Below are 13,483 nucleotides of genomic sequence, written 5' to 3' on the forward strand. Positions count from 1 at the left end.
AGCCGAGGCGAGAAAAAATGGTAAGAATCATGTTCCCTTTTTAATATACTATTATTTATAGGGGGATTATAACACTTAACCCTACACTCTCCGCATGCGATAATTCCGGACAAAAGTTACGGGAAAAATCCCTTTAAACGTCCTGTTGAATCGAGAGTAATCCCTGAATTTGTTCCTGCTTCACGGCGTCATAAATGGTGCTTCGAAAGCGGAAATAGTGTCTGATCAATGCCAGATATCATATCTTACTCCCTTCTTTTTTAGCGGCTGAGCATTTGTTTGCGCGAAACTCAAGCATTCACGAGTGCCGTGCACACACGATAACTTGTAGCGAGAGATGTTAATGCAAGGGATTAGACCTACTATCATTCATCTAGTCAGATACATTTCTGATGAACGGCAAAGTTTGTCCAAATTAAAAGAAACGTTCCATATTTTTTAATTAAGGTTTGTACATTCCATAGTGTAGTGACAGGCTACACAATCAATTTTCACCATCCTTGTTGATAAAAAAAAACATAGTTGAAAAGGTTATGAATTTAAATAGAATTAATAGTAAGGCCAATTATTACTTTTCAAGTCCGGAAATCACATCGTACCTCACCAATATGATTATAATCTCTAAAAAATGCATTTCATTTTCTGCCAGTGAGCATGGGATAACGGCCACGACTACATTCTTAAGCTCGAAAACATTGCATGAAACAAGTACCTTAGTAGGCTGTCACGCCCATGGATGGTTTCATCGTTAGTTTTTAAGCTCCAAACTAGTTCATACTGACGACGCAAGGGCCGCCAGTGACGGATCCAGAGGGGGGCTATAGCTACCCCTGGTGCATCCCATCAACACCAGATAAAATGGATTATTTTTCTCGGACGCCCACTACTGCGCCCAATTGATTGAGATTGTGAATTGCCCCACTAAACTTTGTCATAACCACACGTTCCCCTCCCAGTCACTATTACCTTATGTCACACTATTATCCCCCCAAGACCCTCAACCTTAATTTCCTCATGTTTATTAAACAAGGCCTTCCCCCTCCTCTTCCTTAATAAAGAAGCTTTACCCGTCATTAATTTACCTCCCAACCCCCTCCACCCACGGATACCTATATAAGTGCAAGCAACCCTCTGAATTGTAACTGATGATAGCATGATATGCAGAAACCCGGGCTGAAATAGCGGCCGATACGAGAGAAAATCATATTGGCGTAGGAGAGGACTAAAAATGGACCTCAGATATAACATAAAAGCTATAAAACAAGATGTCTGAATACATTGATGTATAGCAGAGGAGAAAAAAATTGCTCAACAACGACTTTAGCACTTCATGGTAATCACCCTCGTATTGTGCCTTCAATACGCAATTCATTGCACCGACAATACATTGACCCGTTGGCGTAACATCTCTCCGAAGTCAAGTGTGCGCTCTGTGTAATCTGAGGAGGAATGGGACGGGTGGCGAGGAGGGAAGACGCTTTCATTTTCCGCCACTTGGACGAGCAAATAACTCCACCACCTCCTGCTCCTCCTTTCTCGAGTGAGATGTGGGGCAGAACGCCGAATGGCATGCCGGGAGGAAATGACCTCGCGAGGAGACGTACGTCGAAGCGGACATTTTGGGGCCTCCTCAAATTAAAGCCACGAGGACCCGGAATCAAAGGCGGCTAGCGTAAACTTAAACCAGACCCCTCATTCAGATCCTCGAATCAGCCCCATAAACAATACTGGAAACAAAATTAGTAGGTACTCGAGAAAACTCGTCACCCCCACTCAAATGGTCGAATAACATTCATTTCATAACATTCATTCGTTATCAATTCTATTATAAGGCGTACATATGATATTTTATGAGTATCTTCCGAAAGAAGAAGACTAAATTTTTCTAAAATGTAACATAGGTCAACTAACTGTCTACATTTATGATTGTCTCCTGAGACACAGTGCGAGACAAATCTCGAAAAAAATATACCAACTACACTATCTCTATCGCACATCCCGACCGATCTGGGTTGTAGCACCACTAGGGATTAAGGAACAAGGGATGAAGGAGACAAGACTATTGTGGGCACGAAAGTGGAGACGGAAAGGCGACGACGAGGGAGAGAGAAAGGCTGTTGCTGTGATAAGGGTAAATAATTGGGATGACAAACCTTCCTCAGCCAGGATAGCCGTCCCCCTTGAAGGGCTCACTTCACCAACTCCACACTATCTCTTTTCCTCACCTCCAAGGACGAAATTTCCTCATTCACCCTGCATACATATATGCACCCTCTGGTCCCACATACCAACTAACCAACAACTCGCCAGCAGAAGGATCCACTCCTCCAGCATTATACGTGGGTAAAACCCTTATCAAATTTCCGACCGAATCTTATGCAAACCGAATTCCAAGCATAACTCAGCTGTCATTCGATATCATGGGTCTCAATTGACATGGAATTTTCTAAATCGAACGAACAAAACACGCATGCGCGAAAGTCTCCCGGGTTTCACACCGTGTCATGTCCTATGTTTCTCCTCCCGACGTTTTGAAGAGCCACTTGTCCATCGCCTCCAGTATCTATCCATGTTATTTGGTTTACTACATACTATTTCTATCGAAGACGTAAATTTTCAATGCTAGTCATTCGGTTTTTCGATTGAAAATACGAAAATATTTCCAATGTAGGAAGAAGTTCTGTTTAATTTCCAGCTGGGATTGAGAATCCATTAAGTCCGATGTTTCAAGGTCTGTCACATTCCTCATTCTCAGGAATTCAACTCCATCTTATGGAGGTAGCTTCATTATTTGAGGACTAGGAACGTGAATGATTTCAAAACGTGGAAAATGATGGATCTTCTCACTCGGAAGGAAATCTTAGAGCACTTAATCCAGATAATTCACCGACAAAACATCAGATCTTACTACATGTTTTCAAGATTATTTCATCCTTCCATGTCTACAAAAGCAACCAGGGTGCACCAAGCAGTTGATGGAGAACCAACCCGAAGTGGAGTGCTGCAACGCGTCCAAAACGTCGGCCAGGTATGTGTGCAGAGACAACTTGACGTGGCTTCACCGAAAATGGGGATAGAGCAATTATTAATTTTAACCGCGAAAGTCTACCTTTAAGAATTCAATGGAGGATTTTCACCTTTGAGGCATGTTAAAGATGAAATACGACCAAATTGCGGTCACGCTGAGAAGGTGAAAGAAGCAATGATATGGAGTGCACATGAGGGTAGACGGCATGATTATCGCAATGATAACGTAATGGGTCCCGGAGGAGAGCACAGAAGAGGATAGATATATCGAGTGCTTGATAGGTGGTTATGGGCCTTAAATGAAATATGGATGGACCCCAATGAATGCATAAGATTTAAAGGGTATCGACTGGACATTAATAATCTGCCAAAAACCTACGAATTATCACCTCCAAGAAGACACACAAGAGTCGGAACATCCATAAACGAAAGAGCCAAGAGTAATATAGCACATTGAGATCACGAGGTGCTTTGATGTGCTCGAAAAGCACCAATGAAAATCTACGGCGGGGTGTATTTACTAGCTACTTAATTGAAACGCTAATAAACAAAATATTTTCATTTACAAGGAATTGATATACATAAATATAAACGAGGAGCAAATTTACTGCCATTCTCTCATCAATACACCTAGAGTTTATGTAACGTTACATAAGTATTGTAACCATGTAATGATGGTGCCAACTTGGAATACCGAGAATAAACGCAGGCCATAAAATCCCCTTAAAATGAAAACATTCCATCACATAGAGCATTGCGTTTCAATTCAGTCACATAGACAATAGAGAAAAGGTACTACATCAGCTCTTTAATTAACATGCGTAAGTACATTACATCTTAATTATGATAGGTAGTATCGTTATCATATGTACCAAATATTCCCTATTATTCCACGAAGAGCAGAAGCGGAAAACAGGCTTAAATAGATTAGCATATATGGGATATGACATGTGCATATTTTAATGCAATAATTGTATTTCATGAATTAATATCACCGTCATAATCGGCGGCATCATTTCTTTAACTGGAAGATTCACGTAACAAAGTCATTAAAAATCATGAAAAAAATACAGAAGTCATATTACGCCAGAATTTAAAAGGATAAAAGTTAAATTTGCCGCACGATGCAAAAGGAAATATTTCTAATCGACCCCACTGTAGAAATCAGCATTATATTGAATTTATTTTCCCCTCCTGAGTTATTTTTATTGAAGATATTCCCTCATCATACATTAATTCTACATATGTTTAACATTATAGTTTTAATGAGTTAAATGAAACCTCACAAATGCAAAAACACATAAGCTGAAGCACACATAATTTTCCTGTACATGTTGGAGGAATTATTAGCAGTAAAAAAGAAATCTTCCAATATAATTCAGACCCAAAAGCTTAATTTATGACCAAGTGAATCACTTAGTAAGAATTTTGATAGCCACTGACATGTTTAAGAAGACAAAATAAATTTATCAGTTTCGTCAAGGAGAATAAAACTAGAAATGCAAATGCGGTTAGCTGAATATATTCGTTGCAGATGTAAGGCCAATACGAGTAAATTCAAGGCATGGAAGTAATTATAGAAAAGTAAACTCAAAGAAATATAGCAAGGTAATAAGATGTTCAGCCACTAAGCTTATTACACCTAGCAACATAATTTATCCTCCAAAAACCTCTGGAGTAAATTCAACTGATATCGTATGAACTGGGTCAACTGAGAAATACACGTAATCTGTGAATACCGCTTAAATGAAACAAATAAATTATTCTTCTCGTCGTAGACAAAACAACAGGACTGATATGGAATAATAATAACAGTGCTAGTGACACAGAAAAAATTAATCCAAGATTGCTTAGTTTATTTTTATTTAAAAATTTGAACTCCATAGTAAGCAATAGAAAATCCGTTATAAACACGCGGTGCCTTGAAGGAAGCAGTGTGCTCCCCTTGCTTAAAAATTTACTAAGGAAACGTGGCATTGGCGAGGAAAGGAAAGAATTTTTCAATTTAGGCTCACGTGGATAAAGCCATTCAAGCAAACTCTCGCACTGAATGTCATGGATTTCCAATAACGTGCTCTGCACCCTAGAAGTTGTAACCTAGGCCTCCACCGCTTGGGTATCATTCTCATAGAGCAAAATCACTTCAGCTGTATGAAAAAAACACACCCCTCCTATTTCTCAGGAGCGGCAAATACCTACTGTACCTGCCTTCCCCCCGTATTTGATTCCAGTCCGATGCACAAAGCCATTCGGGTTCTCGCTGCATCCGATGGAATCCATGTTTCACAAACCACAAGGGCGGAGGGTGGGATGTACACCAAATAACCTGTCACGTGTGTCAGTACCACGCACCAAAGCACCCTTCGCTCCGCTGCACATCCGACACTTTCTTTCCCATACATATTCGCACGGGCTGCGCGTGTCACCACTTGCTTACCTCCTCACCTGTCACTAAAAATAAGCCCTTGGCTGATGGATTTGATCCAAGGATCCGAATGTGCTCATGATTTCCATTTTTTGTGGTTATACCGCGTCCAGTATTACCACAGTTTCGACAGTGATCCTACTCGCATCTTTAGGTACCAATGTGAGCAGACGAAACTGTACTCAAACGGCAATAACGGACGCGGATAAACCGGAAAAAATGTAAAATCATTTATTAAATCCGTGGAAACCTTCGGACGCAACTTCTCGGAATAGTTTTATTTATAATCGAAGTGAGAAGGCTCTCTCACTCATCGGACCATGCTTGACTGGCATGAGTTACCACCAACTTGTTTAAGAACCCTTCCTAAAAATATTATGATAGATTTGAGGAGATAAATAAAATTAGTCTTTGCGTAGCAATTAAATTTAATTTTACTGCTACTACCGGGCAAATTACCCATTAGTATCCAATTTTATCAATAACCGAACGATAATGAATCACAAAGCATTGAGTCGAAAATAATTACAATATGATGTAAATACCAAAATATTAACGGCTAAATACAGTGAATCTATAAAGAAGTAAAAACACGAATAGTCGTAAAAATTAGTTTTTCTTTTGTATTTTAGAGGTCTTAGTGCTGAATTCCTCCTTAGCGTATTGAACAACTTATTATTATGCCGTTCGGTCTTGATCCAAATACCCCCCCCCCCCAATCACACAAGGAATTAAGGAAAGCTAAGTAAATAATAGAGAACTTCAACAAAGTACTTGGATTTTCTATTAAAAAAGAAAACAATGGAAGTACTTGAGAACAAAATCAGGAAAACTGGTCTACGACCAACACACTAAAACATAGGAAATATAAAGAAGATCGTCATTCATCGAAAACGTACAGAAATTTATGGAAGGTACAAAAGTTAATTAGGCTGGATACTGTTTATATATTGTATTTGAAAATTATTGTTTTTATTACAGTCAAGTTAATGTTTGACGATACACTTCGAAAGGTATATCTTGCGTTTTATAACCAGTGAAAAGCGCAATATATATACGCGACGAAACGAGAAAAAGGTACTCTTAGCTACACGTGTTCAAATTTCTTGAGAAATGAATAGAGAGAGGTTCAATGGGCTGCTTCGTGGGAAATTTCATTTGGGATGAATACGGAGTTCAAATGACATTTTTCTTGGTTCTGGCTGTTGGCGTTCGGTGGAAATAATGGCCATGGCATTAAGATCGGAGCATCCACGCCTCAGGACGTCTGCGTCTGCTCTGGAAACTCGTTTAAACTTGAGAGCGATGCTTGTTCACAACCACAATGACTTTAACTCAGACAAATACGCAGAAACTCCAAGAAATTCAAGCGTCATTTCTTCGCCTTAGAAAAAGTCGACGCATAGCAATAGGTTATATCACGTTATGTGACTCTTAAAATGTTCGATTTAGAGCTCTAAAAAACATCTTTGTAAACGGCATAAATTATGCTTTCCAAATCAAGAATCAGTGTATAATAGAATACAACCAATGAAACCGAACAAATATTCTATCAGAGGCTGCCAACGACATGTGAATAGAGATAGCAATTTTGCGGTGAAAAAATGCTTGATTTAATCAAGATAATTCGAATTGGACCAAAACCTCCGCCAAGTGTACAGTCAGCCGATGGTTAAATCATACCTTAATATGCTTCTTATTTTTTTTACGTATTTACCTCTAAAATTACTCATTTGAAAGTGATAGCTATTATAAACAGTAACAGAAGAAGCTTATGAGAGGATAGTTAAATATGTAAGTAGGTAAGTCTGCATAGTTGAGCGAATGCATAAGATAATTAGAAAATATTCATACCGTCAGGTACCCACTCTGCAGTAATTCCAACCGGATTTAACATTTAAATGGAACAGGAAGAATTGCTATTACATTCAACTAGTCAAATGTGCCTCCATTGCCAACTCCTAATTACCTATCTAATTATTTTGATCACACGCTGGAAAACTATATTTGGTAAAGAAAATTAGAATTGTATGTTAAACGCATCAAAAGCATAAATAATATTTTTGTGAACAAGCATTGGCCAATTTAAGGCTGAGTTCACAAGCTATCGCTCATGGAGTCGATTATTGGATATACATTGCCCATTCAGTGAATATCTTCATGAAAATTGACAAAACCTTGCGGAAATTCCAACTTCGTAATGTGCCACAATTTCAGCAAATTAACTACATCAAATTAAATTTTGATAATAGTCCATGAGCATAAATAAAATATTCTAGCAAAATAAACAGCAATTTGGAGAGAAAAATGGCGGAATGCTCTGGAGAGAACTTTTATAACGTGCGTTACTTCTCTGGCTCTTACGCTTAAGGGTACGTTCAATACGATGAAGTTGCTGATCCTAAAAAAAGAGAAGGCGGAACTAACATGTACGGGACAGCAATTAATTGGAGACGTATCCACTACATGCTCATTGCTATAACGGTACGTACGTATAATAGATACGTACGCCCTTTGGGCTGAAGAACGCGTTGCACTACCCCGTGAGATTGTTGACGGTTGCTCGCGCACGTAAACCGTGATTTCAGAGAGCAATATTTTAGAATTAATTTGTTCCGTGCTTCGGGGCTCTCATTATGACGCCAGCAAATTTGCTGTAGGCGACTGCACGCGGCGACGTACCTACTGCCGGGGTCTCGTGCCTTTGATTACGCGTTTCGCGTGCTCCCTTAACACGGTGGACGGTGTGGTGTGCATGTGGGAGTCCAAATGCATGCTGCATGCTGGTGATTGATCACCCCCTGCCAAACACCCTCGAGGTGGCTCGCAGGGTAATTTGTAGATGTAGATGTAGATGTAGAACACCGCAGCTCAGCGATAAAGGAAGCACGCAGATAAATTTCATTGCAAGCTTTACGTACCCGTTCACAAAATGGGGTGCAGTGCGAGCAATATTTCCGATTGCGCTTAACAAATTAAGGACCGGGTATTTTTTTTCGAACTTACCCCAGGGGCCGGGTATTTTTCAAGGCAGGCTGTTTTTTTGCATGCAAAATTAAATTTGGTTTATATCTGAAGAACTTTTTACAATTTATCTTTCAAATTTTTAATGTTTTAAGATAAAACCTAATGTCATAAAATGAATAAATAATTTTTACAAACACTGCCGTTACAATGTATCATTGCAAGAGGCATATAAAGGCAGCGTGTAGAAAACACGAGTTATCTCGTTATCCGTCCGTAACAGATGGCTCGCGAAACACGAGTATTCTCTTGATCCGTCCGCAATGATACGCAAGGCATAATAATTTTCAAGGCGCATATCTGAAGCTAGCAGAAAATACCCGACGCCTTGAGAAAATAAATGCTTATGCGACGAAATAAGCCCCGATATTTGACGGCGGACGACACTAGGTAGTTTCACAAAAATAGCTTTTTATTAAAAATGAGGAAACTTCTAGAGGAAATAGGGAAGGGACATGGTGTGGATGGAGCAAGTACTAAGAGGAAGGGCATGACGAAAAATATATTTAGGGAATAGCTAACCGTGGGACGGACTGGAGTGGTTAGTGTAAGGATTCATGATGACCAACCATTAGAGTTATCAACTGAATTTCACGGAGTAGGATTGGACACTAACCAACCCCCTAATACAAGCCAAAAAAGGTTCTTAAATATCCTTTAGACACAACGGATTGAACTGTCATTGCGAAGGAATTCGCTGTGAGACGCGTTTCCAAAGGCCTTAATTACACTCAAAATATCTTTTTTGCTAACCAATTTAATGGCCAAGTATTCCTATCTGCTATGATATTTTGATATACGACATTCATATGTTTTGAAGTCGATTTATTTGTCGTCCTTCTTAAGTGGCGCATCACAGAGAAAATAATATGTTTGCGCAACTATTACTATCTTAATAAAAACAAGAGAGTTACTAACAAAGTAAAACACCTCCTTGCTGATTGCCTTCACAGCTTGAAGTCCACTAACCCCTTACGTACCATACTATACATTCACGTGCATTAATTTCACGCGTGCTCTGATGACTGCAGGAGTTTCCAAGCAAATTCACACTCTCTCCGACTAGTCAAATGAGCAGGTTGTCCACTTCAAGGGAAGGGATGTGCCTGTGTTCCGGAATATCTTCCGCATTTCCCAGGAGAAGCAGTCAGGGGGGCCCCCAGCGTGACTGACGCCTTGCTCAACAGAAAGGGGGCGTGTCTCGCGGGAATTCAAAACGGAGAGATCGGAACTAATTCCGACACGAAGTTCCTGCCCTCGTCCATTAATCCCGACAGCACCTCCGGTCCATCCCTCACCAGCAGGTAGGTAACCTTAAACGGTGCAAATAACATCGGGGGGGGTCTCTACTCCACGGGGATTCCCCACTCTGAGTTATCTCACACATTCACCGAATTAAACTCTCAGGGACGTCAATTTAGAAGCGCATGACGCCGAGAGTCGGATGCCTGAGCGATTTGAAAGGAGGACGAACTCTGCTCAGGAGCTCATATGTTAAATTGAACCCTCTTCACTATGTTATGAACCACTAGCAAACCATAAAATAAAATCAACTGAACAAATTAGAGGTGTAATACATCCGGGCATTTGTTTAAATATCACAGGCGTAGATATAAATTCAAAGTATGAACTTTTAAACGTCAACCAATGAAACCACTTCAATTAAACCAGCGTTTCAAACTTTGTTTATGCATCACGAGAGAAGGTGGTCCTCAGGAAGAGTTAGATAAAATTTGCAAACACAAAAACTTGCCGCATTTAATGGTGATAGAATGAACGATGTAGCAATGTATGATAATAAAACAGGCAAAAATATGTTCATACTTGTACGTGAAAATCATAATATATGTACCCTCTTATAATTATTTCCCTTTAGCATGACAGGCTATGCGATCAAGCCTTCGTCAGCGTTTGCCCTACATTTGTTCATCCAAATTCATCACAATTCCCATTCAAAATCGTTGACAGTTGACTTAAGAAAATGCGTACATTTAACTATACGAAATTATTAATGAAGCCCATGATGTTTCTACCGTAAATAACCACAAAAGTGTTATAGCTCGTAATCTATAAGTTAAGGTAGCTTCTCGTATTCAGAGTGCCGCCCTCTGAAATCTTTTATTAGGCTTTTCATACCATTATTGTTGAAACATTCTATCCATGAGCTCTATCCTCTATCTCCGATCACCCAATATTCTTCCCTTTGACACGGTTTTCAGTATCCCATTTTCCTTCATTACCGGCTATTAAAAATAAACTTTCTACAAAAAGTTAACTTTGCCTTTACAAGATTCTACGGGAGGAAAAAGCAAATTTTTTGAGATCTTTGACGGCTGTGATGTGCGTGAAATATCAGTAAAACAAGATCACAAGCTAGGCTGCAATCAGAATTGCTCAGCGAGGCGTAATACATCTCGACTCCAATTTGTAAACCTGGAATTGCAATTAACTTGAGTAATGGCAGCGATTACAGGCAACGTCTCAATCTTCCATTCTAAATTATGAGGAGCTCAGCGCAAGTTGCTAAACTAAACATGCAGGTTGTAATTCTCTTGGGAGTTTAAGGGAGCAAAGCCACAGCTACTCCACGGGCATTCATTCCCTGACTGAAATACCTTTCCTATTGACCGAATTAAACTCTCGAAGGAGTGCATTTAGAAACTAACTCCTCCAGCCCGACTGACAGCTACAGTGAGTGGAATTCGACCTCCATTCAAGGGATTTTAAACCCTTCCTTGAAACCCCTTTCGATATTTTCTTCCCCATCTCATAAGAGCACCAACGAGATTGATGCATTGATAAATTCGAAAAAAGAAAAAGAAAGATCCTTATCATCGGTATGGGCACCTTTAACACGGCCTTTTAATTCCTCAACCTTTAATTTATCTGTATCTTCATTACCACGCTTCCTAATTTCTCAATTTCAAAATTCTATCACATTTTTCACATTTGCATATTTCTTCTCTTGCACAGCCTTCTTTAACTGTTCCATACATTTAATCCAGGACTTCCTTTTCCGTTTTTGCCATCTATTAGTCCAACAACGAGTACCTTCATCAGGCCATACAATTTCTAAAGATAGTTTTCACAAAGATTCTCTCCTCCCCTACTCATCTAAGGGCTTCCTCATTACTTACTCCATCGATCCATCTTTACGGAAAATTAAAAATGACCACTGTAGCTGTTCCAGTTTTAATCCATAAATATCAGAGCCATAAGTCTCAAACAGGATAATTATACATAAGGGAAGAAAATTCATCTTTTTGGAGATATATTACAGCATCAATTCTCCTTAGATGTCGAAGAGAAAACGGAACGGGGGAATAATGGACATGTGGTTGTTGAGGAGAGGAATCTTCCAGATGAAATATAATAAGGAAAAAGAGGGTTTGAATGGAGCGAGTGCTGCGCGGGGATTGGATGTTGAAAACCTTTCTAGAGGGAAGAAAGTTTCCTAGGCGGATAAAGAGAATAGGATTTATAGATAGAACGAATGAGAATAGGTCATATGGTGAGCTGAATGGTGAGGGGATGGGAGACAGACCGGAGTAATGAACACAATAATCCATGCAAACCTATCTTAACTAAAATGAAACATAACCACAGGTACAATAATATTGCATGTTCCTGATATTTGTTTGACACAGGTTTCGACACTGTAAACAACGTCACTGTTAAAGGAATAAGAATATGAGCTTATACTTTATGACGTATACTTTAAATCCAATGGGTTGATGTACAATAAACATATTTCTCTGCGAGCCACGTTTCCAGGGTGGTTAATATTACTCAAATTCTCTTTTCCTGCAAAATGATTCGTTAAATTTGGCGCACGACTGCATAGCCCAAGCTGTCATTAAACTCTGAGATCAGGTATACATATCATAGAAGTCATGGGTGCTCTTAATTCTTACGTGGCGCAACATTTAATAGGTAAATGATATTATCTCCTTCCACATATTACAACAATAGGGCAGTTTCCTTCATCAATGAAAACGAAAGGCAATGATTGCGATTCGTTACCCACCATTCGTGTATTCATAAAACAAATATACAAATTATTTGGTTTTAGAAATCCCAGTTTAGACGAATGGCAATGGTCACTTTTAAACCGCATTTGAAAAAGGCCAGATTGGCGCCCAAGCGATGCCACTCCACATGACATCACAGGGACCTAGTTTCTATTCGAGTAGACAGGAGTTTTGCATCGTTTGAGATTACCAATGCATGCACGAGGCACAGAGCTCAGGGAAACATTTCTTAATAAACACCTATTAAAGCTGCCTATGGTCGGAAAGTTTCCTTCTTTTGATAGGGTATTAATAATCCTTATTTAAGGCAAGCGCTACCTGCCAAAAGGGTACTCTGCTACCTGCTAGCAGTCTGCATTGCAGCGGCGCACATATTCCCAAGGTAACCACACACGACGGCAGCGGGAACCAGAATGACGTCACATGGGCTTTTCCCAGCATTCATACTTTGCCATCGCGTTTTCGCGCGCTTGAAAATTTTCGCTTTTCATTTAATCGCAGAAAACAGATATCGTCATTTAAAAATCTAAAAGCGTGAAATGCGTACCCCAGGAGTAATAATCTTTCGATTCAGGTGATGAAAAAATAATAGGAAACCAACTTTTTTGCTTTGAGAAGTGATTGTCAAAACGGGATATCCTGATGGCACATGCTCCGCTCCATCATGCACTATAACAATCCATTCCCGCCTCTAAAGCAGGAAGGAACCGCTGCATCCATGACTACAGATAACATCTCGGGCATTGCCCGCTCCGGGCATCAGTCGACTGTTAGGCGGAGGGAGGAGGCGTCACGCTGGAGCAACAGACAGATAGGCCACCTCCCCACACTCTCTCCGCCACCAACACCGCAAGCACCTTTCTCGCGATCGTCCCACGAGTGATTTGACACCCGGACACCTCCAAGCACCCAGGGGAGGGATATCGGATTAAGGAACTTTGTCATGCCTCCCTCCCTCCCTCATCTCCAAAACATG

This window comes from Ischnura elegans, chromosome 6, assembly GCF_921293095.1.
Source record: "Ischnura elegans chromosome 6, ioIscEleg1.1, whole genome shotgun sequence".
NCBI lineage: Eukaryota > Metazoa > Arthropoda > Insecta > Odonata > Coenagrionidae > Ischnura > Ischnura elegans.